The sequence below is a fragment of the Mycteria americana genome, chromosome 3 (genome assembly GCF_035582795.1).
Source record: "Mycteria americana isolate JAX WOST 10 ecotype Jacksonville Zoo and Gardens chromosome 3, USCA_MyAme_1.0, whole genome shotgun sequence".
In the NCBI taxonomy this organism is placed as follows: domain Eukaryota; kingdom Metazoa; phylum Chordata; class Aves; order Ciconiiformes; family Ciconiidae; genus Mycteria; species Mycteria americana.
In genome coordinates this window covers 53,303,542-53,327,888 of record NC_134367.1, presented here as the reverse complement: position 1 = coordinate 53,327,888, position 24,347 = coordinate 53,303,542, and the positions used below count along the sequence as shown (strand labels likewise).

The 24,347-nt window shown below is 44.7% G+C and overlaps 1 protein-coding gene across 9 annotated transcripts in view; it reads left to right on the top strand.

Moving 5' to 3' along the window:
* The window catches only part of FYN (FYN proto-oncogene, Src family tyrosine kinase), a 151,446-nt gene that overhangs the window by 82,717 nt on the left and 44,382 nt on the right, over positions 1-24,347 (top strand). For 6 of the 9 annotated variants that reach the window (XM_075498582.1, XM_075498581.1, XM_075498580.1 and 3 more), the window contains one exon: positions 4,058-4,192. The exons of the other annotated variants lie outside the window; for them this stretch is intronic. The gene's annotated coding sequence lies outside the window, so the exon portion shown is untranslated. The remainder of the gene's footprint in view (positions 1-4,057; positions 4,193-24,347) is intronic. 9 annotated transcript variants of the gene reach the window in all.

Below are 24,347 nucleotides of genomic sequence, written 5' to 3'. Positions count from 1 at the left end.
AGCTTAACCTTTTATTCTCAAGTTGTGGCTTCCTTGATCTGGTTTCCTACCATAATTCATCTTTCCCATGGAAAAAGTATCCCCAGCTTCTATTCTTGCTGTCTCTGTGCAGAAAAATTAGTGTTGCCTTAATGTTCTCTGACATCAAACTATGCAGCCTCAAAGGTGCTAGAGCTTGGGCATTTAAGTGAGTAGCAAGGCAGGAAGGTTTCATCCTGTCGTCATTTAAACCCAGCCAGCAGCTAAGCACCACACAGCTGCTTGCTCACCTTCCCCCCCCCCCGGTGGGATGGGGGAGAGAATTGGAAAAAAAGTAAAACCTGTGGGTTGAGATAAAGACGGTTTAATAGGACAGCAGAGGAAGAGGAAAATAATAATAATAATGATGATAAAAGAATGTACAAAACAAGTGATGCACAATGCAATTGCTCACCACCCGCCGACCGATGCCCAGCCCAGCCCCGAGCAGCAATCACCGCCCCCCAGCCAACTCCCCCCAGTTTCTATACTGAGCATGACGCCATATGGTATGGAATAGCCCTTTGGGCAGTTGGGGTCAGCTGTCCCGGCTGTGCCCCCTCCCAGCTTCTTGTTTACCTAGAAGAGCATGGAAAGCTGCGAAGTCCATGACTAGTATAAGCACTACTCAGCAACACCTAAAACATCAGTGTGTTATCACTATTATTCTCATCCTAAATCCAAAACACAGCACTATACCAGCTACTAGGAAGAAAATTAACTCTATCCTAGGCAAAACCAGGACACATCCTGACAATCATATTGAAAGCAGGTCCGTGCAGTCCACTAAATTTTAGAAGAATGGGAGAAAGGGAAGACGAGTAGTTTGCTTTAAGATGAGGGAACTACATTAGGAACTCTTTTGAATGTACTGTGGCCATAAAGGACTGAATTATGCTGTTCCTGGGGTTTTAGATTAATATCCTCTATAGAATCAGATGTTTCATGCATGTTATGTGCAAAGAGCCAATTACATATACAAGTCATGTAAATTTAAGCTATAAATTAAACGCTGTGTATACATCCAAATGATACTTTAGAAACATTTGTCTTGGTTCTCCCTTTCTTAGACAGCATGTATTAGTTTTGCTGCTGAGAGGTGGGCATGTATTTGGCTAGGTTTTGGGTTGTGCTTTGTTTTTTTCTTATTGTTTTCTTCAGTGAGGAAAGGAGATTGGGTAAAACTCTTTTCTGGTCTCTGTTGACATCAGCACATTCGATCTGCCTGCATTCAAAAGAATTATGTCAAAGCAATTGCCTGCATTTGTTTCTTAGCGTGTTCTCCAGCAGCACTGTCGCTTGAGGGTCAAACTGGAATACATTAAACTGGAATTGGGGCAGAAACTGCAGCCAGCCTCAGGTCAATGATGCCTCTTGAGATTTGCGAAAGTGACACTCCTGGGCTTCATTGCATTAACTTCCATAGCATTTATGCGTCTGGCCTGGGTGACTTAGAAAGGCAGATGGGATGGTTAGTCTCACATTCTCCCATTTAAATCTTTGTCTGTGTGTCTGGAGTAAAAGGACAAGCCTCGGATCTAACTTATTTCTTAATATTTCAAAAAAATTTTTAAGTCTATGTATTAAAGCTGTTTGCTTCTATGTAGTGTCTATCATTTATGTTTAGGAAGATTACCACAGTTACTTCATCTGTAAAAATAAATTTGTGGAGTCTAGCCTATGTGATCTTTGTATAACAGTACATCTTTTGACATAAGCAAGCCTTTACAAGGCTTAAAATCACAGTCGCACATGTGCTTGACAGAACATCCTAATGCTGTAGCATTACCCTAGCTGGGGTTGTGCCAGAGGAAGAGGGAGAAAAATGCATCCAGGAGGACAGAAAGTATTAAGATGCAAAAATGCACAATTCAAACTGTACTTTAGCAGGCTCTGATTAATCTTTTATTAGTACCTCTGAAACCTCGCTCTTGATCAGCTTTCCCAAGACTTTTGCTCTTTTAGTGACTAAAGAGTTGCCAGTCACAGTTTTGAGTCTTGAGATCTGTTGACAGAGAAATACCAGGTATAGCAGAGACTAGGTGGTGGTGTGTGTGTGAATGCATGTGCACATATATATATATACACATATACACCACACTTGGACAGGCCTTTTTCCTCCCTAAAATTTTCACAAGCTTTCTGGCTTTAGTTCACTCTGCAGAAGTTTTATACTACAATAGTTTACTTAAGATGGGAAGTTTATTTTATGTTTGTAACATAGCACTGAGATTTTACTATGCCATGTGTGGTGTGTTTTAGTGGGCATCACTTACTGCAAGTGACTGAAAGTTTGAAAAACATGTTTTTTTCCCACCTGTTGAACAGAAAAATATCTGTAGAATCATAATTAAATATAATGAAATGTTTATATGAAATAATGCCTTCTAAAGCTCTGGAGTGGCATATGTGAACCAATGCTGAGCTCAAGCAATTGAGATTATTTTATCTGTTTTATTTGCAGAATTTACACTGCAGCATTCAGTCATAAGTGGGTTCATTCCAGAAGCTTAAAATGAGCTGATGCCAGCAACTGGCACAAATCAAACACTCCCCAGCCTTCCCCACTCCTGCACATTGACAGGATTAATACTTCCTGGCCAAAGGCCCAGGTTAAGACAGACGGCACGGACAAAAGGTTGCACTGCGTCCTTAAAAACCACCAAACTTAAATATTGGCAGGCTGTGGGATGAAGCAAATTCAGTAGCTAGGGCCCCCCCCCCGAGCGCATGGTCCTTAGGAGCCCACCTGCCAGACCCCATCCTTGGGACGTGGAGCCAAAAGCTTTCTTGGCAGCACCCAGTTCCCTCAGCAGGGTGAAGGGGAAGGAGAAGACACGTGGGTGTCCCAAGTGAGCTGGGAGGTGCCTGCAGGAGCGGTGCTCACGTCCACTCACCCCGCTTAAAGGCACTAACTTGTTTTCCTGAAGAAGGTAGCTAGTCCATCAGTTCATCCCAAAAAGGTGAAGTTGGGAGAGGAAATATCTGTGAGGTACGGACGACTCCTTCCCTCAGCCTAATTCTCTGAGGTCACCCTCTGTGGCTGCGGGATCCTGGGATGGGATCCTGGGCAGATCCCTGGGGCGAGATCCCAGGAGCAGGCAGCAGATGAAGTAAATAGCTGAAGCAAGGAGTCACGGTACTCTCTCAGTGGCAGAGCTCTAATAACCCCCATGGGTTTCCTAAAAGTTATTTCCTTGGCATCGCAGTGCGAGGAGCTTTGCACAGTGAGGTTTTGTGTGGAGCCAGGTGCTGGGAATTCAGAGACAGCTGCCTGCAGATCCTGCAGAAGACGGACAGCTGGGTGTCATCCGTACTTAGATGGCACCTCAGCCCCAAAAGGTTGGGGTTTTCCCTGCAGATATTTTGTAGGCCACGAGCAGGAAGGCTGCTAGGATTACTGCCCTGAGAGGGGAGGGAGTGTTTCTGAATGGAAACGCAAAGCACCGTCTGATGCAGTGACCACTCACCTGACCTCCAGCTTTATGCAGGCAGTAGATCTCACCTGCAGGAGCTCCTGCTTCATGCCTGATAACCCGAGCTGCATGGCTGTGCATCCTTCTTAAGTCAAGCACAGTTATTTTCACAACTTTGCAGAGATGGACAGTACATCACAACCTGCGGTGTAAAGGGTTAATTACTGGTTAATTGCCCGTAACAGATCATTACTGAAAAAGCAAAACAGAATTGCCTGTTCACAGTCGGGATTGGATTAGTTTCCAGTTCCAATGCGTTTTCCACCCTTGCTAGATAGAGCCCGCTGTTAGCAAATTTATTCCCCATATTAATACTCCTATACTGTGAACAAAATAACAAAATTCCCTTTAAGCTTTTTGTTTATAACAAAGCCTTCTGCTACCCAGTGTTTCCAGTTCTTTAATCTCTCTCCCCTGAACACTCTTCTAATTTTTCCAAAACTTTATTTGAAAAATGAAGCAGCAGAACCTGATATATTATTCACGGAGCAGAGGAACGAGAGCCAAATACAGCATCACTGTAACCTACCTACTCATCTTTTGATTTTCATTTGTTTGTACAGCTGAGGCTCGCATTAGCCCTTTTGGCCACAGCCTTGTGTGGGGAATTCATGTCGAGCTGATTGCCTCCCAGGACCCCTGGTTTCATATTCAGTCTCTGCTTCGGAGGATAGAGTCCTCTCTCTCCCTCTCATCCTGTAAGTATGGCCTGTATTCTTTATTCTAATAAGGTGATTCTGCACTTGGCCATATTAACACCTAAACTGGTTTCTCCCATCTTTCTACAGACCCCAGTTGCTCTGTGTCAGGCTTGTCTTTTCATCGTTTGTTTTTTGCTGTCCCCAGTCTGTATCTAACCATAATGACTTAACTTTAATCCAGGTCACTGATAAGGCTATTAAATAGTAAAGGGATGATCACCAATACCTGTGGGAACCCAATAGGAACCCATCTGCTTGCTAATAAATAGTTTCCCATTTACAGTTACACTTTGGCTTCCTTCATTTATCAACTTTTAAATATTTTTAATATGATTGTGGACTCAGAAGTGACTTCAGTATAAAATACGTTTGAGATTTTTGCCTGACCTCATACAGTGCTCTCCACCTATGGAGTCCTGCTCTCCATGTACAGATGGAGACACTCCATACAAGCTTCAGAGCATTCAGTGTCTTCATAAAGATGTTCTACAGAACAAGTCAAATGACTTAGACTTGTAATACTGTCAACAACGCTGCCTTCATCAAGTGAACTTGTAATTTTTGCAAGAAATGACATCAGATTAGTTTGACAGGATCTGTTTGCCTTAAAGCCAAGGTGATTGACTTTAATTATAGAGCTTTTTTTAAAAAAGATTTTATTAATTGAGTCCTATGTTGGTTGTTCTATCCTATGCAAAATACTGGAAACTCAGCCAACTGGCCTGTAATTACTTTTTACCCTTCTTAAACAGTGGCCTAACATGAGCCTTCCTCCTGCCCCTGGTCCTTCCCCAGGGGCCCAGAACTGCTTTAGGTGCAGCAGTAGCAGGTACCTCTCTAAAACCTTCTCAGGCAAGTTTATTTCTAGCAAGTAATCTGAAACACCTAGAATCGTGTATCTGCTGCTTAACGTCCCCTCTCCAGGGGCTGCTGTGGTGGGAAGTTATTTCATCATCATCATAAATAGATCGTCCAGCCTTTTACCTGTGTGCTAATCAGAAATATTTGTTGAATGACTTCTGCCGCTGTCGTATTGTTATGAACGATTCTACCACTTTTATTGTTCAGGATTCGTCTTTTATAATCTGCTTAGAAAAATAAAAAATTATATATCTGATTCTATCTGCCTGAATTTTTCCTAGTATCTTTTTGCTTCCTCTGTATAATCTTAATTTTAGCTTTTTTACTTGTTATTATCTTTTCCCCTTTTCCCCTTCATGTGTTGGTTTTGTATATAATACTTTATATGTTTTTTCACTTCCCTGGTAAACCCAGCTGTTGGGGTTTTTCGTTGTGTGTTATTTTTATCTAGCCCAGTCTTCTTTTCATGGTTGTAGCATTGTAGGCATTTAGGAAATGTCTTCAACGGTTCGCAGATGTCAGCAACTTTCTGTACATTCTGTCTTCAGCCTGATTTGACTCCCATTCACTATAGTTTTGTGAAACTGCCTCTCAGAAAGCATGCACTGTGATTTTAATTTATCTATATATGAAGAGCGCGTGTTCATATATTGCATAAAATTTCACTAGTCTGGATTTGATCGCAGACCAAGTTAGTTATTTGCAGAGAAAGTGTTGGTCCTTTTCAGTCTAAACAACCAGTAACCTTCTGGTTTGTGATGATTTCCTCCCTACTGAGACAAAATCTAGAGCAGGGATTGTCTGGCTCCTCTGCTAAACCACACATGACTCACAGGCAGTTCAGGTGTAGGTACATCATATGACCAGCGGTAAATTGTGCTTGTGCTGGCAGCGCAGCTCCTGCCTGCTGCTGTCCCTGGCCGGGCAGGAGCAGGAAGCAAGTCAACAGGTCCTGCTGCGCCTGGCACACTCGGGTGACCGCTGTGGGGTTTATCTATGTGCGGCGGAGTTCAGCTTCGTCCCACAAGTTCTTCACATTGTGGTCATCGTGCTGTGAACTGCTCCTGAATTCCTCATTCCCTTTGATGCTGCAGGGCTTATATCGTATATGACTCATTTAGCTAATTGGCAAGATGTTGTGGTTTAACCCAGCAGGCAGCTAAACCCACACAGCCGTTCACTCACTCCCCCCATGCAGTGGGATGGGGGAGAGAATCGGGGGGAAAAAAAAAAAAGTAAAATTCGTGGGTTGAGATAAAGATAGGACAGAAAAGGAAGGGAAAATAATAACAACAACAACAACAACAACAATAATAATAATAATAGAATATACAAGATAAGGGATGCACAATGCAATTGCTCACTACCCGCCAACCGATGCCCAGCCAGTTCCCGAGCAGTGGTCGCCGCCCCCTGGCCAACTCCCCCAGTTTCTATACTGAGCATGACGCCATATGGTATGGAACAGCCCTTTGGGCAGTTGGGGTCAGCTGTCCTGGCTGTGCCCCCTCCCAGCTTCTCGCTGGCAGGGCATGAGAAGCTGAAAAGTCCTTGACCAAGTGTAAGCACTTGTAAGCTAAGTGTAAGCACTGCTTAGCAACAACTAAACCATCAGTGTGTCATCAACATTATTCTCATGCTAAATCCAAAACACAGCACTATACCAGCTACTAGGAAGAAAATTAACTCTATCCCAGCCAAAACCAGGACAGTATCTACCCCTTATTCTGTGCCATCTACATCATGCCCAGGTCCCACACTTTCCAAATCATTTCAATTAATCACCACCACTTTTCCTGTCTTTTGATACATACACACAGGTATCATTCCCTTAGTCTGTGGGCCATCCCTCTAAAATGTTCGTTGAGTTCATTTAGTCCATGACTCTAGACTCCATCTATCATAGTAGTCCTTCAGGGCAGGAGAGATGGTGTGTGGTGTTGGATTGTTGCATGCTGAAGCCAGTTCTGGTTCCATTATCACTGCACTTGTCCAGTTCTATCACCGCTGCACTTTACTCGGTTTCATCAAAGTTCATTCTTCATTAATCTAGGTGCTTTTTACTCTAATACCATTGATATGGCATATAGCCACCACAGAAGTGATGATATAAGTATTATATATCAATTAACATCATACAATTTAATTCATTGGCTATTCTCACCCAAAATCAAATCCCCTTGAGGTGCCCATCGGAATTCTCCATCCTCCTGCATTATCCACCAAGTGCACCCAGGTCACTGAGCAAAAGCAATCCCACGGATGGCTTTGCCTTTGCTCGAGGCAGGAGTAACCCAGACTGTCTTCCCCAGCATATTTTTCACGTGCACTACAGGGACTTTATCCCCTTTTACAGTACATAAAAGTTTTGACTGGGCAGGGTCAGCTCGATTGGCAGATCCTCTAGTGGTGACTAACCAGGTGGCTTTTGCTAAAGTGTATCCCAATGTTTGAACGTCCCAGTACCCATTGCTCGCAGTGTAGTCTTTAACAGTCCATTGTATCGTTCGATTTTCCCAGAGGCTGGTGCATGATGGGGGATGTGATATATCCACTCAATGCCATGCTCTTTGGCCCAGGTGTCTATAAGGTTGTTTCAGAAATGAGTCCCGTTGTCTGACTCAGTTCTCTCTGGGGTGCCGTGTCGCCATAGGACTTGCTTTTCAAGGCCCAGGATAGTGTTCCAGGCGGTGGCATGGGGCACGGGATATGTTTCCAGCCATGTGGTGGTTGCTTCCACCATGGTGTGCACATAGCGCTTGCCTTGGCAGGTTTGTGGGAGTGTGATATAATCGATCTGCCAGGCTTCCCCATATTTGTATTTCAGCCATCGTCCTCCACACCACAGAGGCTTTAACCGTTTGGCTTGTTTAATTGCAGCGCATGTTTCACATTCATGGATAATCTGTGCAATAGTGTCTATAGTCAAGTCCACCCCTCGATCACAAGCCCATCTATATGTTGCGCCTCTTCCTTGATGGCCTGAGGTGTCATGGGCCCACTGAGCTATAAATAATTCACCCTTATGTTGCCAGTCCAGATGCACCTGAGCCACTTCAATCTTAGCAGCCTGATCCACCTGCTGGTTGTTTTGATGTTCTTCAGTGGCCCAGTTCTTGGGTACATGAGCATCTACGTGACATACTTTTATGACCAGGTTCTCTACCCGGGCAGCAATATCTTGCCACAATGCTGCAGCCCAGATGGGTTTGCCTCTGCGCTGCCAGTTGTTCTGCTTCCATTGCTGCAGCCACCCCCACAAGGCATTTGCCACCATCCATGAGTCAGTATAGAGATAGAGCACTGGCCACTTTTCTCGTTCAACAATGTTTAAAGCCAGCTGGATGGCCTTTACTTCTGCAAATTGGCTCAATTCCCCTTCTCCTTCAGCAGTTTCTGCGACTTGCTGTATAGATTCCATACAGTAGCTTTCCACTTCTGATGCTTTCCCACGAGATGACAGGACCCATCAGTGAACAGGGCATATTGCTTCTCATTTTCTGGCAGTTTATTGTACAGTGGGGCCTCTTCAGCACACGGCACCTCCTCCTCTGGCGATATTCCGAAATCTTTGCCTTCTGGACAGTCCATAATTACTTCCAAGATCCCTGGATGATTGGGGTCTCCTATTTGAGCCCGTTGTGTGATCAGTGAGACCAACTTATTCCATGTACCATCAGTCGCATGATGTGTAGAGGGGACCCTCTCTTTGAACATCCCACACAGCACCGGCAGTTGGGGTGCCAGGAGGAGCTGTGCTTCAGTACCGACCGCTTCCGATGCAGCTCGAATCCTTTCATATGCTGCCAGTATCTCTTTTTCAGTTGGAGTATAGTGGGCCTCGGATCCTCTGTATCCCCGACTTCAAAACCCTAGGGGTCAACCTCGACTCTCCCCTGGTGCTTTCTGCCAGAGGCCCAGGTAGGGCCATTCTCCCCTGGCTGCGGTGTAGAGCACATTTTTTACGTCTTGCCCTGCCCAGACTGGCCAAAGGGCTACTGCATGAACTGTCTCCCACTTAATTTGTTCAAAGGCTTGTCGTTGCTCAGGGCCCCATTTGAAATCATTCTTCTTCCGGGTCACTTGATATAGAAGGCTTACAGAGTCCTTATAGAAGTCCTTATAGAAGGACTGTAATTTGGAATATGCATCCTCCAAAAACCCACAATGCCTAAGAAAGCTTGTGTTTCCTCTTTGCTAGTTGGTGGAGACATGGCTGTTATTTTGTTGATGACATCCATTGGGATCTGATAACGTCCATCTTGCCATTTTCTCCCTAAAAACTGGATCTCCTGTGCAGGTCCCTTGACCTTACTTGGTTTTATGGCAAAACCGGCCTTCAGAAGGATTTGGACTATTTTCTTCCCTTTCTCAAAAACTTCTTCTGCTGTATTGCCCCATACGATGATGTCATCAATGTATTGCAGGTGTTCCGGAGCTTCACCCTGTTCCAGTGCTGTCTGGATCAGCCCATGGCAAATGGTAGGGCTGTGTTTCCATCCCTGGGGCAGTCGATTCCAGGTGTACTGGACGCCCCTCAAGTGAAAGCAAACTGTGGCCTGCACTCTGCTGCCAAAGGGATTGAGAAGAATGCATTAGTGATATCAATTGTAGCATACCATTTGGCTGCCTTTGACTCCAGTTCATATTGAAGTTCTAGCATGTCCAGCACAGCAGCACTCAGCGGTGGCGTGACTTAATTCAGGCCACTATAGTCTACTGTCAGTCTCCACTGTCCATTTGACTTTCTTACTGGACATATGGGACTGTTAAAGGGTGAGTGAGTCTTGCTGATCACTCCTTGGCTTTCCAGTTGATGAATCAGCTTATGGATGGGAATCAGGGAGTCTTGGTGCAATATTGCCTCCGGATCACCATTGTGGTAGCAATTGGCACCTTTGACTCTCAGCAATCCCACAATAGAAGGGTCCTTCAAGAGACCAGGCAAGGTAGACAGCTATTTAATTTCCTCTGTCTCCAAGGCAGCTATACCAAAAGCCCACCGGTACCCCTTTGGGTCCTTGAAACACCCTCTCCTGAGGTAGTCTATGCCAAGGATGCACGGAGCCCCTGGGCCAGTCACAATGGGGTGCTTTTGCCACGCATTCCCAGTTAGGCTCACTTCAGCCTCCAATACAGCTAGCTGTTGGGATCCCCCTGTCACTCCAGAAATACAGATGGGTTCTGCCCCTATATAGCTTGATGGCGTTAGGGTACACTGTGCACCAGTGTCTACCAGAGCCTTATGCTCCTGTGGGTCTGATGTGCCAGGCCATTGAATCCACACAGCCCAGTAAACCCAGTTGTCCCTTTCCTCCACCTGGCTGGAGGCAGGGCCCCTCTAGTCCTGGTCATAGTATATGTTACTCACTTCTTGTAAATGTGAATCGAAAGTCCCTTTATTAAGATTGGAAGTAAAATCAGCCCTTCTACTCTGTCTGGGGAACTGCTCACTGGAAACCGGAGCAGCAATTTTCCTGGAAGAACCCCCTCTTGTGATTGTTTTTCCTTGCAACTCATGTACCTGTGCCTCTAGGGTTGAGGTAGAGTTCCCATCCCACTTCCTCATGTCCTCTCCATGGTCACACAGGTAAAACCACAGGGTGCCCCGTGGTGTGTATCTACTACATCCTCTCCATTGAGCAGAGGGACGCTTACTCCTAGTGGCTGAGATACTGGTCCGTACAGGTGGGGAGTAGGACATATCCTCTTTGAGTTGCTGGAACTCCCGGGACAGTTTTTCGGACATTTTTTCCACATCCAAGACACAGGCCCATAGGGAGGAAGACAGACTTTATTTGTATTGCCAGAGTTGGCCAGCTGATTCATCCACTGTTGGTTCCTCTCCATCTTTCCAGATCATTACTGCCAATGAGTTGGCATGCGACGATGGTGCGCTCCGTACAAACTTCTGCCACATGGGTCATGTGCATCTGACTTCATCTGGATCTTTGGATAACTGCTTATTGTTCAGGTCATCATAAATCACCTCCAGCATGGCTAATTCCCTCAGGTACTGGACACCTCTCTCCATGGTGGTCCACTTGCCTGGGTGACATATAACATCTTCCTTGAGGGAATACCTTTCCTTCATGGCTGACAGGAGTCACCTCCAGAGGCTGAGGGCTTGTGCCCCTTTTCCAATCACTTTGTCAAAGCCCCCTTCCCTAGAAAGGGATCCCAGCTGTTTGGGTTCCTTACCCTCTAATTCCAGGCTACTGGCCCTGTTACCCCAGCATCGGAGCAGCCAGGTGACACTGTGCTCGCCTGGACGACGGCTGAAATCTTTTTGCATGTCTCGCAGCTCACTCAGGGATAGAGATCGGGTGGTTACCATTCCATTTGTGGGTTCTGTCTCTTCTTCCTCCTGTTCTCATGATGGCCCTGGTTCATCTTCAACCCTTACTAAATGAGCTGATTTTCTTGTGTATTTCTTCTTGTGTATAGGGGTGACTGATAACAGCATGGGTTGGTTCTCTGGTTCCACTGCAGTGCCTGTCACCAGGGTTTGAGTAGCTGCAGTGCCTGTCGCAGAGGTAGATCTCTGGATGGTATTCTTAAATAGTTGTTTAACCCTAAACAAGACCTGAACCGCATTCAGGGGATATAGCAATAAGAACATGCTGGTCTGAACATCCCAGGGATGTTCAAAATCCTCAAGAGCTGTTGTAACTAGCCTGAAGGAGAAAGGGAATGAAGGAGTGGGAGACAGTGTCCCCCCCCGACTCCCCCATAGATCGGTTCTCCAAGGAGAAAAGGTAAAGAGTGTAATTATTAATAGTTTCTGATAGATGGCTCCTGAAGTACAGAGGTGATGGCAGTGCTGAGTACAAATACCAGATTGGTCTCGCGACCAATAATTTTATCATACCATAAGCCAGTGTTACGCAGTACAGCAAAGGGATAACCTTAATCCATCTCCCAGAGGTGATAAACAGCACATAAATACTGATAAACAGTATATACCACAAGTAAGGTGTTACATAACACAACTCTGAGAACAGATACAACAACTTTGAAAGCAAATAAATCAACATTGTGACCAGTGACTACTAAAGTAATACAATGAATGCTTATAACAAATTTGTTTTAACACGCTCTGGTCAGATCTGTCGTTATCTCAACCCTTCATCCCCCACATTGAGCACCAAAAAGGACTGTTGTGGTTATAACCCGGCAGGCAGCTAAACACCACACAGCCGTTCGCTCACTCCCCCCATGCAGTGGGATGGGGGAAGAAAAAAAAAAAGTAAGATTCATGGGTTGAGATACAGACAGTTTAATAAGACAGAAAAGAAAGGGGAAATAATAATAGTAATAATAATAATAATAATAATAATAATAATAATAATAATAATAATAGAATATACAAGATAAGGGATGCACAATGCAACCACTCACCACCTGCCAACCGATGCCCAGCCCATCCCTGAGCAGCGATCGCTGCCCCCTGGCCAACTCCCCCAGTTTCTATACTGAGCATGACGCCATATGGTATGGAACAGCCCTTTGGGCAGTTGGGGTCAGCTGTCCTGGCTGTGCCCCCTCCCAGCTTCTCGCTGGCAGGGCATGAGAAGCTGAAAAGTCCTTGACCAAGTGTAAGCACTTGTAAGCTAAGTGTAAGCACTGCTTAGCAACAACTAAACCATCAGTGTGTCATCAACATTATTCTCATGCTAAATCCAAAACACAGCACTATACCAGCTACTAGGAAGAAAATTAACTCTATCCCAGCCAAAACCAGGACACAAGAGCTTTAGTTCACAGGGTTAGGAAGGGGATCTTTCCTTTAAATTAGTGTTAGTAACTTGTCATTTGTAGCATTTTGGAAAGTACAGTCATGTTTTAGTGCTAGTGATATAAGGTATCCGGCATAAATTGTTCAGATTGAATGGCCCTAGATAACACAAGGGGGTTTTTATACTTGTTGTATATAGGTGTTGAAGAAGCCTGCCATCCTGTGCTCTACAGTGATTCCAATGGTCTGTCACAGATACCAACTAATAGCCTACCTTGGGTATATCTTGATTCATAAATATCCAAGATTACTTACTTCCAAGTTGTCAGTCACTCAGAGAGACATAATTTGTGATGTAGAGGGCCTGTCAATTTCCCTCTTCCATTTGGACTTCTTAAATTGGTTACAACTATTTCTTTTAATATTCTAATAATGTAAATCTAGCTATTAGTTTTCAGGAGTATTCTTTTGCGTTGCTACTCTGCAGGCAGAGGGTTTATCCAGTTTTTCAGGCGCTTGTAATTAGCGTATAGGCAACTGAAAAAGGTCATCAAAACCTCTGCTTTGGTTAATGTGGTGCTTGATAACCATGTTTTTGTGCTGAATGTGCTTTTGGTTGCTTATTTAATCAGATTTGCCTAGCCAGCCTGGCTTACAGAGTGTGCATTTGTTCCCTATCAAGAGGTCACTTTCTCTTTACAACACGATCCACAAAGCTGACATCTGTCCCCTGTGTTGTTCACCTAGTTGTTAACTTCAGCAGTCTTAAGTTTTTTGTCTTCCTGTGCTAGGAAACAGGGAGGAAGTCCAGATAGGATCTCCAGATCTCCTGAATTGTTGACAGTTGTGTAGTCCACGAGGCGTATTACAAAACGGTCACCTCCAGTGAAATCCTGCCTGCCTTCTCCAGATTATCATCCAGTTCTGCACTTCCCTTTTGTGTCTTAAATGCAAACAAACAGAGAAACTTGTGTTGTCTGCCTCTTCCTCACACACTGCTCTTTTCATCCTGCTGATGAGGATGGTTGGAACCATCCTCAGGAGCGCTTTGGGTCAGTACTTTTCAACTTTTATGTTCAGAGAACGAGTCAAACCAGGGAGACCGTGCAGGCAGTGTGAGGGGGAGCTCAAGCACCACCAGCAAAATGCTGGCACTGTGTCCAGTGCATCTGTATTTGCTTGGTCATGCGTGTGCTGTGAGCCTGTGGACCACCTGATGATTTATGGACCCCAGTGTTCCCTGGATCACAGGTCAAGGAACACCATTGTAGATAATCCTGCATGCTAGGTTGAGCAGATGTCCACTTGGGCAAACTTCCACACTCTGTTCTGTGTGACTAAGAGGAGCTTCAGGTGTGTTTTTAGAGCTCTGCAAATGTACCTTCAATCACAGGCCAGATTTAAGTACAGTTTCTTCTCCTAAGCTTCTGAACATTGAAAAGAATGAAAGAGGGAGCGAGAGAAATAAAGAAATCACACTTCCTCTGGCTTGAGGGGAGGGGCTATTAAAAAGTGTATGCGTCTGCTGTTTTTGTCACTCATTGAGTAATAGAAAATTGAACTGAAAGAGACTCACCCATCCTCCTGACCAGAGGCAGTGCCATGCAGCAGATACTTGTCTAGCCTTCACATTGCCTTAGGCAGTCTGCTCCAGGTTGTTTTGCTGTCCTTGCTAATAGAAAGGATTTTCTCCCCTGACACCTAACTTAAATATCCACAGCGTCCATTTAGTCCATTATTTCAATGTGACTTTCTGCTTAGGCCATGAAGGATTAAAGTAGGACCTCCTATAGCTGTGCTGAGGAGATTGCAGTAGCTTTAAGCTAAAGGACCAGGTTCTGGACCTGTAGCTTAGAGTCACCCCACATGAGCATCCCTTGCAGATCATTCCCGGAGCAGTATCTGTAATGACCTCAGGTTCATGATGAAATCGAATTCTCTCTTCTACTTGCCCTCAGACGTGGACATAAAGCTTAAAAATAGATCTACCATATGCTTAGTGATACTTAGGTATTTTGATCAATGTGGAAGGGTCCTCTAGCTGTTTCCTGGCTTCCTTTGGAAAATGCTCACTAACCCATCAGAATCTGTTTTTCATGGCCCTTAGCTGGCATCTGATCCCTTTTTAAGCTCCATCCTCTCTGGCTAATAGAAGGACCTTCCCTCATGATTTCCCTACCATCACCCCTTTTTTAAATTCCAGCTCCTGTCTTTTGAAGCGCATGTGATGTTCTCCCTTATTTCTTGTTGGCTCATTCTCTTCTGGGCTGTGATGTTCTGCTTCAGGCAGTGCAACCACCTAAGAGACAGGGCAGGCTGTGGGATTAATCACCAAAAATGAAAACTCGTCAGTCCTACAACCATATACATGGATGCAAAGACAAAGAGGACAATACATTGAGGAGAGAAGGCATCTGTCCAGCATTGTTGTTTTGTGTTCCTCTCTTGCTGCTCCTGGTATCTTGAATGCTGGTATCTTTTCAAGTGACAGAGGGAGAGGGAGACAGAAAGAAAGACAGAGAGAGACAGAGAGGAGCAGGCCTTTTGGGATATAGGTCCACGTGTATCAGTTTCAGTACTACCTCCTAGAGTTCCCTGAGGTAGCAGTGGGATGTAGGCAACCTCGTTGGGCTTTGTGATACTGCAGGGTCCACTCTGAGCTGGGCAGTATTGGTCCGCCTTTGGAGACAGAGGGACTTTGCTGTGGGTCACTGGTCCTCAGCAGAAGCCAGGACAGTAGCTTCTCTTTTTCCTCCCATTCTTGTGGATTCTGCCTCGATTTCCCTCCTGTTACTCATCTCCTGCTCTGCTCATTGCCCCATCCAGGTTTGTGTAGGTTATCTCTGCTTCTAGGGGCATTTCCCAGCTTTTTTGGCACGAAGGACTGTGTGTGGTTAAAAGGAAGGAGACACGGACCACAGACTTCCTAGAAAACATCCCTGGTGGCACAGATGCAGCCTGCAGCGGCACAGCATTGTTGAATATGAGCTGCAGTTTGTAGGGTACTTGGCAAAACAGCGTTGAGAATCACTGGTCGTAGTGGCTTTGTGGTTGGACAGCAGAGGACTGTATGCATCAATGCTGCCACTCTTCTGTAAGAGAGAGTGCAAGTTAAGACCTGTCTCCTTCCACGTCCCATTGTCCAGGGTGTTTTTCACTACCATCTCAGCCTCCCACTCTCTTGTTTTCCAGATTCCAAAATCTCTGCTAAAAATGGACTAGATGGTAATGTGTCATCTTTGTAATCCTGACAAATTAATCTCCAGGCAGTATCTCAATTCTTGCCTGTCCGGCTAACATGGCTTAACCTGTGTGCCTCTGAAGTTATTTTCTGGACGAAGAACATCTCTTACACATTACTCACTGTGGTGGGTTGACCCCGGCCAGCAGCTAAGCCCCCCACCCAGTCACTCGCTCACTGCCCCCCAGCAGGATGGGGGAGAGAATCGGAAGGGCAAAAGCAAGAGAACTCATGGGTTGAGATAAAAACAGTTTAATAAGTGAAGGAAATAGAAAACAAGTGATGCAAAGGCACTCACCACCTCCCACCAGCAGACCGATGCTCAGACAGTCTCTGAGTAATGGCTACTTTCAAAAAACTCAGCTTTTATTGCTGAGCACGATGTCATATGGTGTGGAATATCCCTTTGGTCACGTTAAAGGAGAAGCCGCTGCCCGAGCACTCACACACCGTTCAGGGAGTCGCACACTCACCACCCGAGACTCTAACTGCCAGGACCTGAGCCCCTTCGCAGCAGCAGCTCCACGGAGCTGACGGGTGCCCCTTTCCGACTCCTCGCTCACACACACACTCACTCTCGGGCGCTTCCTCTCCCCTCAGGCTTGACCTGAGGTTTCCCGAAGCAGAGTCTCCCATACGACGTACGCCAGACTAATTTGTTGGTATGGCGGTGAAAACAGCTCGAGCTGGCTGCCTCCGGAGAGGGACCCAGAACAAAGAAATCCCTGGGCAATTATACCCTTACAATCTAAATTCCCCTCCCCTCAGGAGGCAGTTCAGACCAATAGTAGTATTTGGGTCTGGGGTCTTTCTGTTCTTCATCGGGCCCTTTCATTGTCTCTCCGTGGGCCGATTCTTCTCTTATCTCTAAGATCGCAGCTTCTGCTAAGGTTGAAGCCTCCTTATCTTTCTGGTTTGCACTGGTTTCGGGGGCCTTCCTTCATGTAGCCAAGTAAAAGTTCCGTGCACGGTTGGTGGATCTAGGTGAAAATTCTTGCAGCCTAAGGCTTCAACAAGCCTTGATACTAAAGCTGAAGTGACTACTACAACAGGTCAGTTGGGGTCAGCTGTCCCAGCTGTGTCCTCTCCCAACTTCTTGCCCACCCCCAGCCTACTCAGTGCAGGGGCAGAGTGAGAAACAAAGAAGGTCTTGACACTGTGCAAGCACTGCTCAGCAATTGCTAAAGCACGGGTGTGTTATCAACACTGCTTCGGTCACAAATCTAAAGCACAGCAGGGTTCGGGCTGCTATGAAGAAACTTAACCCCATCTAGACCCAGTATACTTACTTAAGCTGTCATGTAGAATTAAGCTGTCATACACTGAAACCACAGTGGCAACAGCTGGGTTTGAGAAAGCAGGTCTTGCTAGTAGCACTGTTTAAGCGTAGGCAGGCTTTTTGTGTCTTCCTGTTACTGATGTAGTCAGTACCTTCAAGCACTCTGGTTGCTCACTGGCCTTTGTCACCGTGTGGTTGCCACCTTGTCTGGGGTCTCTACCTGTAGGCATCTTTGCCGTTGCAGCTGAAGCCAGCTGCGGTGATGGTGAGAAAACTGGGGATTTCTTTGTGAAGAGGCCACAGGCAATTTTTTGCTCCTGTTTAGGAAGGAGAGTATTTTTTTCCCCAATGTAACTGGAAAAAATAATAAGGAATTTAAATAACACTTCTAAAATATTAGCAGTAGCAACCTAGGTGAAATGAGAGCCCCTTCGGGAGGGAACGGCGTCTGGAATAGTCTCAAAGTAAATCATCTCCTGATTTGAGACTCGGCTTGCTCCTATTTCCTTGTTGTCACATCCTCCAAGTTCTTCAGTCACAAAACAGAAATCAGACAAGGCGGAGAAGAGATTAGTTTCGTTTGTGTATAGGCAAAGGGGGGTGGAGAGGGAGCAATGGGGGTTTTTGAGAGAAAATCTTTCTCTATGCGTCTTACATATTCCAAAGAAGCAAGCATGCAAAACTTCTATACCGCTCCCTTTCCCTTTCCACCCTTCCTTCCCTGCCCATCCCGATTCACATTTTGCATTCTGCTCCTTGCCGCTCCCATACTGCAGATCAGATGAACGCCCATTAATCCCGGGTAGATTCTAAAAATAAGAATTGAAAGAAAAAAAATCAGAACAGTGTGAATCAACCTGCTTTCATCTTTCTGTTCTCTTAACGGGGGAAAAGAAAGAGGAAATCAGTGGAGATGCTGTTTCACTTCTCTTTCCAAGATAAAATTATTCTGGCATTTGCAGCAGTTGTTCTCTTGCTACAGGTTTTCTAATTTATATACTTAAAAGGCACTTTAAAATTTAGGCACATTAGCTCAAAATGCTTATGCAGACCATCCACCCACTTCTCTCTGCTAGTGAATAGAGCTACCACAAGCGGCCTGATGAAGGAGGAACATAGCTTGAAATCACGCTATTGAATCTACATGGTGTTCTCGTGTGTTACTCAGAACCAAAGATAGACCCATCCTTTGGGGGGTTTAACTGTAGAGTAAGCAGTGTGTTTACTGTGTGTAGCTGCTGCCTTCAGCTGTTAATTTCAAAGCTTCCTTTAACTCATTTTAAGCACAAAAAAAAAAAAAAAGGAAAGAAAGAAATCCTGAGTGCAGTTTTGAGTCTGACTTGCTCTTTGGTTTATGAACGTAAAACCTGCAGGCCTTCCTTCTCAAGTTAGCTACATGTAAGCTTCTTTTAAATTACAAGTGAAGTTTGGATGTTGGTGCAAAAAGAAAAAAATGCAGAACCTCTCCTCAGAACTGATCTTCCTGTGCTGCATTTTTCTAGGGCATCTTTTTTTTAAAGCAATAAAAGTCCTGAGACAGTACAAGGCGTAACTCAGTTACTGTTACTTTAAGAGATTGCAGGGTGAGACTCTGCTTTAATCGCTTCTTCTGTTTTGTTCTGGTTTGGTTTTGCTGAAAGGGACGTATCACAGAGAGTGGAAGAGAATTCACTGTTTTTTGCAAAAGATGAGGCCATGACATTCACAGACTCAGCTGGCAAAGAAGCTGCAGAAAACCGAAAGGGTGGCGACGTGTCCTTTTGTGGGCAGTTGGGAGGGTTTGTCTCCTCTTCTAGCATCGGTTGCATTGGGGAGCTTTTGATTACGGCTGCTTGAACAGCCCCATTGTGCTAATGCATCTTCTTGTGGCCTTGCCAGGTGACCTCCCCACCAGCCAGCTACCAGCCAGTCCCACCACCGCAACTGTCCCTCAAACAAGCACCACACGTGGACACGGTTATTGTCCCTCCTGCCCGGCTGGAACACTGACTTCCTTCTTCCTCTCTAGCTTGTAATAAATAGATTGTATAGATATACAGATAATAAATAGATTGTCTAGATTGTAATAAATCTCTTGCCGGAGAGGGACCATACCCCACCAGCAGGACGATGGATCTCTTTGTCAAGACATTCATCTCTCTTTCTTCCTGGCCTTCAGTGGCCACCCGCCCTGCCCCATGGACAGCTGTGCTCACAACCTCTGGCAGAAACCAAGGGTCTGGTTGTAGTTCAAGGAAATCCTTCAACACGCACCTTCCCTTCACTGGTGCTGGCCTCCGAGGCTGGCTGAAATTGAACAGGCAAGAAGAAGCCCAAATCTTCATCTTTCGTAACTGACTCTTAGTTCAGGTCCCAAAGGGGAAAAAGAGGGAAGGCAAGCACAGTGCTATACTTTGCAGACATGTGTTACGACTTAAACATTGTCTGTAGTGTCAGGAAGCTGGTGTTTCCAGGGCTGCGTCCCCACTCAGTAAATGGGAAGGAACAGCAGGGCAGAATATGGCAGTTCAAAGCTCCTTGCAGGCTCTGCTCTTCTCGTGGCAGCAGGAGCTGCTTGTTTTCCTGAATCCCTTCTGACACCATTGTAGAAGACTTCCAAAGCAACTTTATGCCGACAAGAAACAATAGTAAGAGCGCTCCATCACTGTGAAAGGCATTTGCTTTGAGCCAGAGCAGTATGGCAGCAGGAGTTCATGTAGGACTGCTCTTCCTACCCCTCTGGCCATGGATGCCCATTGACATTGGGCATTGGCCTGACTTTTGACCGCTGCAGACAAACAAGTAATTAAACTGCTGAGATTTTTCTGCTCAGTCCACTAAAGCAGAGTCCGGGGATGAAGTGTTAAAGGACTCTCTTCAAAAATCAAATGAATGCAGCGCAGGCATTTTTCAGTGCTGTTTTTCTCATGCAAACACTGTTTCAATGCAGTCATTGATCCTGATACATCCTGATCCTTGACTTGAAGTTTTGCCCTGGTGTTTCTGGCCTTTTGTTCGGGAATACCACATTGTGTATGTGAGATTTTTTGCATATCTCTAATAGTCACAGGACATCCAGCAGTAGTACTGCGTCTTCTCTGATTTACGTTTTTTAATGCAATATGACAGGTGTGGTACACATGTGGGCTTGCAGGCATTCTACACAAATCCCCAGTCTCCAGCCTCTTTTAAGCATGAACCAGATCTATCACATTGCAGTAAAATTCTATTCTTTGTAGATCGGGCCATTAGTATAAAAATTATATGTATATATATAGTAACCCGCAACCCACAAGCCTGAGAAATAATGAAGAACACCCAACAGTTCTAATTATTTTAAAGCATTTTTGTATCTTTCTGACCTGCTTTATGATTCCTAAAAACTGTGGAATCACTGGTCAAGCTGGAATGAAAGCAGTCCTCTAAAGTCCCAGATATAAACAAAAATAATGCAACAAGTGTTGCTATTTTATTCCATCTGTTTAATTTGGGTTGGCCTGCAACTGACACAGAATGAATTCTGGAAGTCCAAAATGCTCCCATCAGCATAGATGTAAGTCAAAGAGAGGTCAGCAAGCAGACAGCACGAGAATTACTGACCTACATAGGACTAGTTTTAAGTGCCTGTTTGTTGCCCAACTTGGAATGCCTTCCTAATGACTTGTAATAGTCGAAGTGGGTGAGCAAGACTTTTCTGAAAATTGGGGGTTTTAACATGTCTCAGGCTTGTGTTTCAAAACAGGTACTCCATCAGTGTCTCTCTAGGGAGCTAGTACTGGTGGCATGGAAAGTAAGATGTTTCAAATTCAGGGTAAATTTCTGTGTTCGGTATTCCCCCTATCCAGCCTTCAGGAGGCATTCCACAGAAAACTGAAGTCTCTTTTAAAAATTTTTGTAGTTCTTATTCTTTGAAAGCCTTTTCTGTCCTTCCTGCATCTTCATAGTAACTCAGAATGTGGCATTTTGAATATTAAATCCTACTGTAGCTCATGAAATTTGGCTTATTTGATGTCACAGGCTGGTACTTCTGTGGTGCTTTCAGCAAAACATAAAACACCAAGAAGATACCACTTAGAGAATGTATTTTTCACAGCCATGCTGGATGCAATCCTTGGTTTGATTAACAAGCATGTTCACCACAGAGCCTGAATAAAAGCCAAGGATTTTGTTCTTCTGATTCCCTTTTAACATAACTGTTTCTTAACTCAGCTTTCCTGCTGGTGCTTTCCAGACAAGATTTGTAGATTTGGTCAGAAAAAGACAGTTGACAGTTACCAGTCGTCCGGCCTTTCCCTTTCATGTCTTTCACTGAAGGAAGTTCTCCTAAAAATATACCGTCAAATTTCATTCCAAAGAAAACCATGGAGAGGAAGGAGAATGCAGACTGCTGGGTCTGAACCCGCTCCCCATCACTTCAGCAGGTTGGAGCCTTCTCCCGTGGTGGTCTTCTTTCCCAGGCAAGGTGTTGGAGGACAGAGGCCATGGCATGGATAGGAGGGTGCAGAATAGATTGGTGTCTCCCCACATCTCCCTGTACCCCTCCTTCAAACTTTTTAAGCATCCGCTTTCTTCTACAACACTCCAGAAAGCTGGTTCGGAAGAGATACTGTCATTCAGAGTTTCAGCTGCGAGTTGCAAAATCTTATGGAAAAACTTCTGATGCTCTGAAGGAGTGAATTTACACCAGACTTCCTCCCATCCATCTTTTCCTGATGGTTTACAACTGCGGAAGCTAGACTAAGGAAAGGCTTATCAATACTTTTTGCTTTTCAAATATCACATGTTGGACCTTTTCCCTTTAAAATAGAAGTATGAAAAATGGACTTTTCTTGGTACTCCTGGACTTCTCCTAGGCTTCAATTAGCTAACAGAGAACTGCTTTTGTTTCTGTTAGTGGAGTGGATGTCTGGCTTTGGCGTGTATTTCAGTCTTGGCTTCCATTTTGTATCAAGAACCAGCAACCTGCTAGAAAAACTGAAGGAGGGTGATTTACAATAATAATAATAACAGTGCTAATAACATCTCCTTAGCCTTCATCTGTTTCCTAACTGAAAGTAATTAAGGTGCTATGATTATATAAATAATTAATAATGATATAATTAATTTTGTATCTTTGTCGAATAATGTTTCCACCATGTGGGAGGAAACTACTATTCTGGTTAGGCTGATGTTGGATTGCTTGCAATGCAAATGTTGCAGTCCAAGAAATATAACAAGGACAAGAAAGGAGACAAATAGCATAATGGTTATTTTCATTTGTCTCTAAGGAAGTCTCAAAAACCATATAAATGTTTTATGTTTTCATGAAAACACATGTTTTATATTGCCCATAAAAACACAACTTTAAAATAAACAAATTCAACTTGCTTGCATTAGAAAAGTTCGTTTTAATTAGGCTAGTTACATACCTTTTAACAATACCAGTGTCAAATTATGATAATGCTGCGTGACCCATAACTCGCACATCTGAGAAATGCTGCCTTTCCTAATGGAAATGGAATAAAATCTTGTTCCTTTACCGTAAGTTGTGCAGCATGTTGGATGAACAACGTTGTGTGCTCGTCTCTAGAGAATTTGGTGTAAAACAGCTCCAGATTTTGTTTGGTGATCTCAGAGCTGGCTGAATAACTCCAGCCTTCCACAGCTCCAAATGCTGACATGCAGGGAGATGAGACTTTCGGATATTAAAAGCCTGCTCCGTGATACTGAAGGAGGTTAGTTTTTGGAATCCATTCGTTGACACAAAGGCCGATGCTGAATGGAGGTTATATTTATTGTCTACGAAACCCCGGAGTTAGCTGAAATCACTTTAAGCATGTACATGCATACATGTATTCTCTCACATTTAGCTGACTCCCCATGATGTTGGTTTCTTCGAGCCAGGAACAGACAACTTTCAGGGACTTGGCTTGAAAAGATGCGCACATGTAACACCCTCTGTCACATTTTACAAGAGGCTACAATCAAGCAGTCTTTATACTCGGATTGTCTAGACACTGTGACAAAGTGGGAAAGGGCAAATGAAAGAAAAAGCCCTTTTTGTCAGTCTTTCAATTTGCATCAGATTCTCCTTCCCTGTGCGCTGCCGCTGCCAGCAAAAAGATAAAGGGAGCAAAACCCAAACAAAAATCAAGAAACCGATAATTCACTGGTTTTCTATTCATATCATTCCTACTAAAAAGAAAACCCCAAACAATTATTTTTCTGAAACTACCAGGACATATGTATACCATCTCCTGGTTTATTCATTTTTTTCAGAATGAACATTTTGAACAATTTTATTTTTGCAGCTGATTTGTAGTTTTAACTTTTTCCTCATCAATGCGTAAATGAAGTGTGTAGGGCCGTCTTGTCAGCACTTGTAAGTTGGTATGTGAAATCTTCCCAGATTTCAGTGGAGATTTTTTTCCCTGCTCAGCTGAACGTTTGTGAATGACCAACAAGAAAACCCCTTTCCCCCCACTGCTCTGCCAGATTTCATGTTTCCCATTTCTTTTTTTCTTTCATTCTTTCATTTTCTTTTCTACGTTTTCCCGTGAAAACACATGGGAAAAAATTAGAGGAGAAACAGAGCTGGGAGGGGAAAGGGAGGAGGTGATAGAGTTTCACAGGGAGGTAAGGTTACAAGCCAACAAAAAGGCTGCTGAGATTCTTCTTTAAATAGTAAAGCCTGCATGTCCCTTAACTGTTTTGAAGTGAATACGCGTATGTTCCAGCATGAGTCCCAGACTCATCCTCCCACCCGAAGCCTCGCTGGGCTCTGCGGGTGCTGATAGCAGTGAGATGAGCCGTCGCCCCACAGGGCCCTCGCCCTCCCTGTGGTCCTGCTTCGCTCCCTGGCGTTGCTCGTGGGGCTCCTTGGCTCTGAGAGGAGCCGGGAAAACCTCACCTCTAAGTGACATCTCCAAAGAGAGGGTCTTCAGAGCCAGGCCGTCCTGCTGTTGAAGCGGGTAAAAGCAGCAGAGATATCTGCGCAAGCAGTTTTTCACAGCTGGTACGAAGCTGGCCAGGGCACCTCTGCGCTCATCGCCGTCCCTGTGGGCTCACCTGGAGT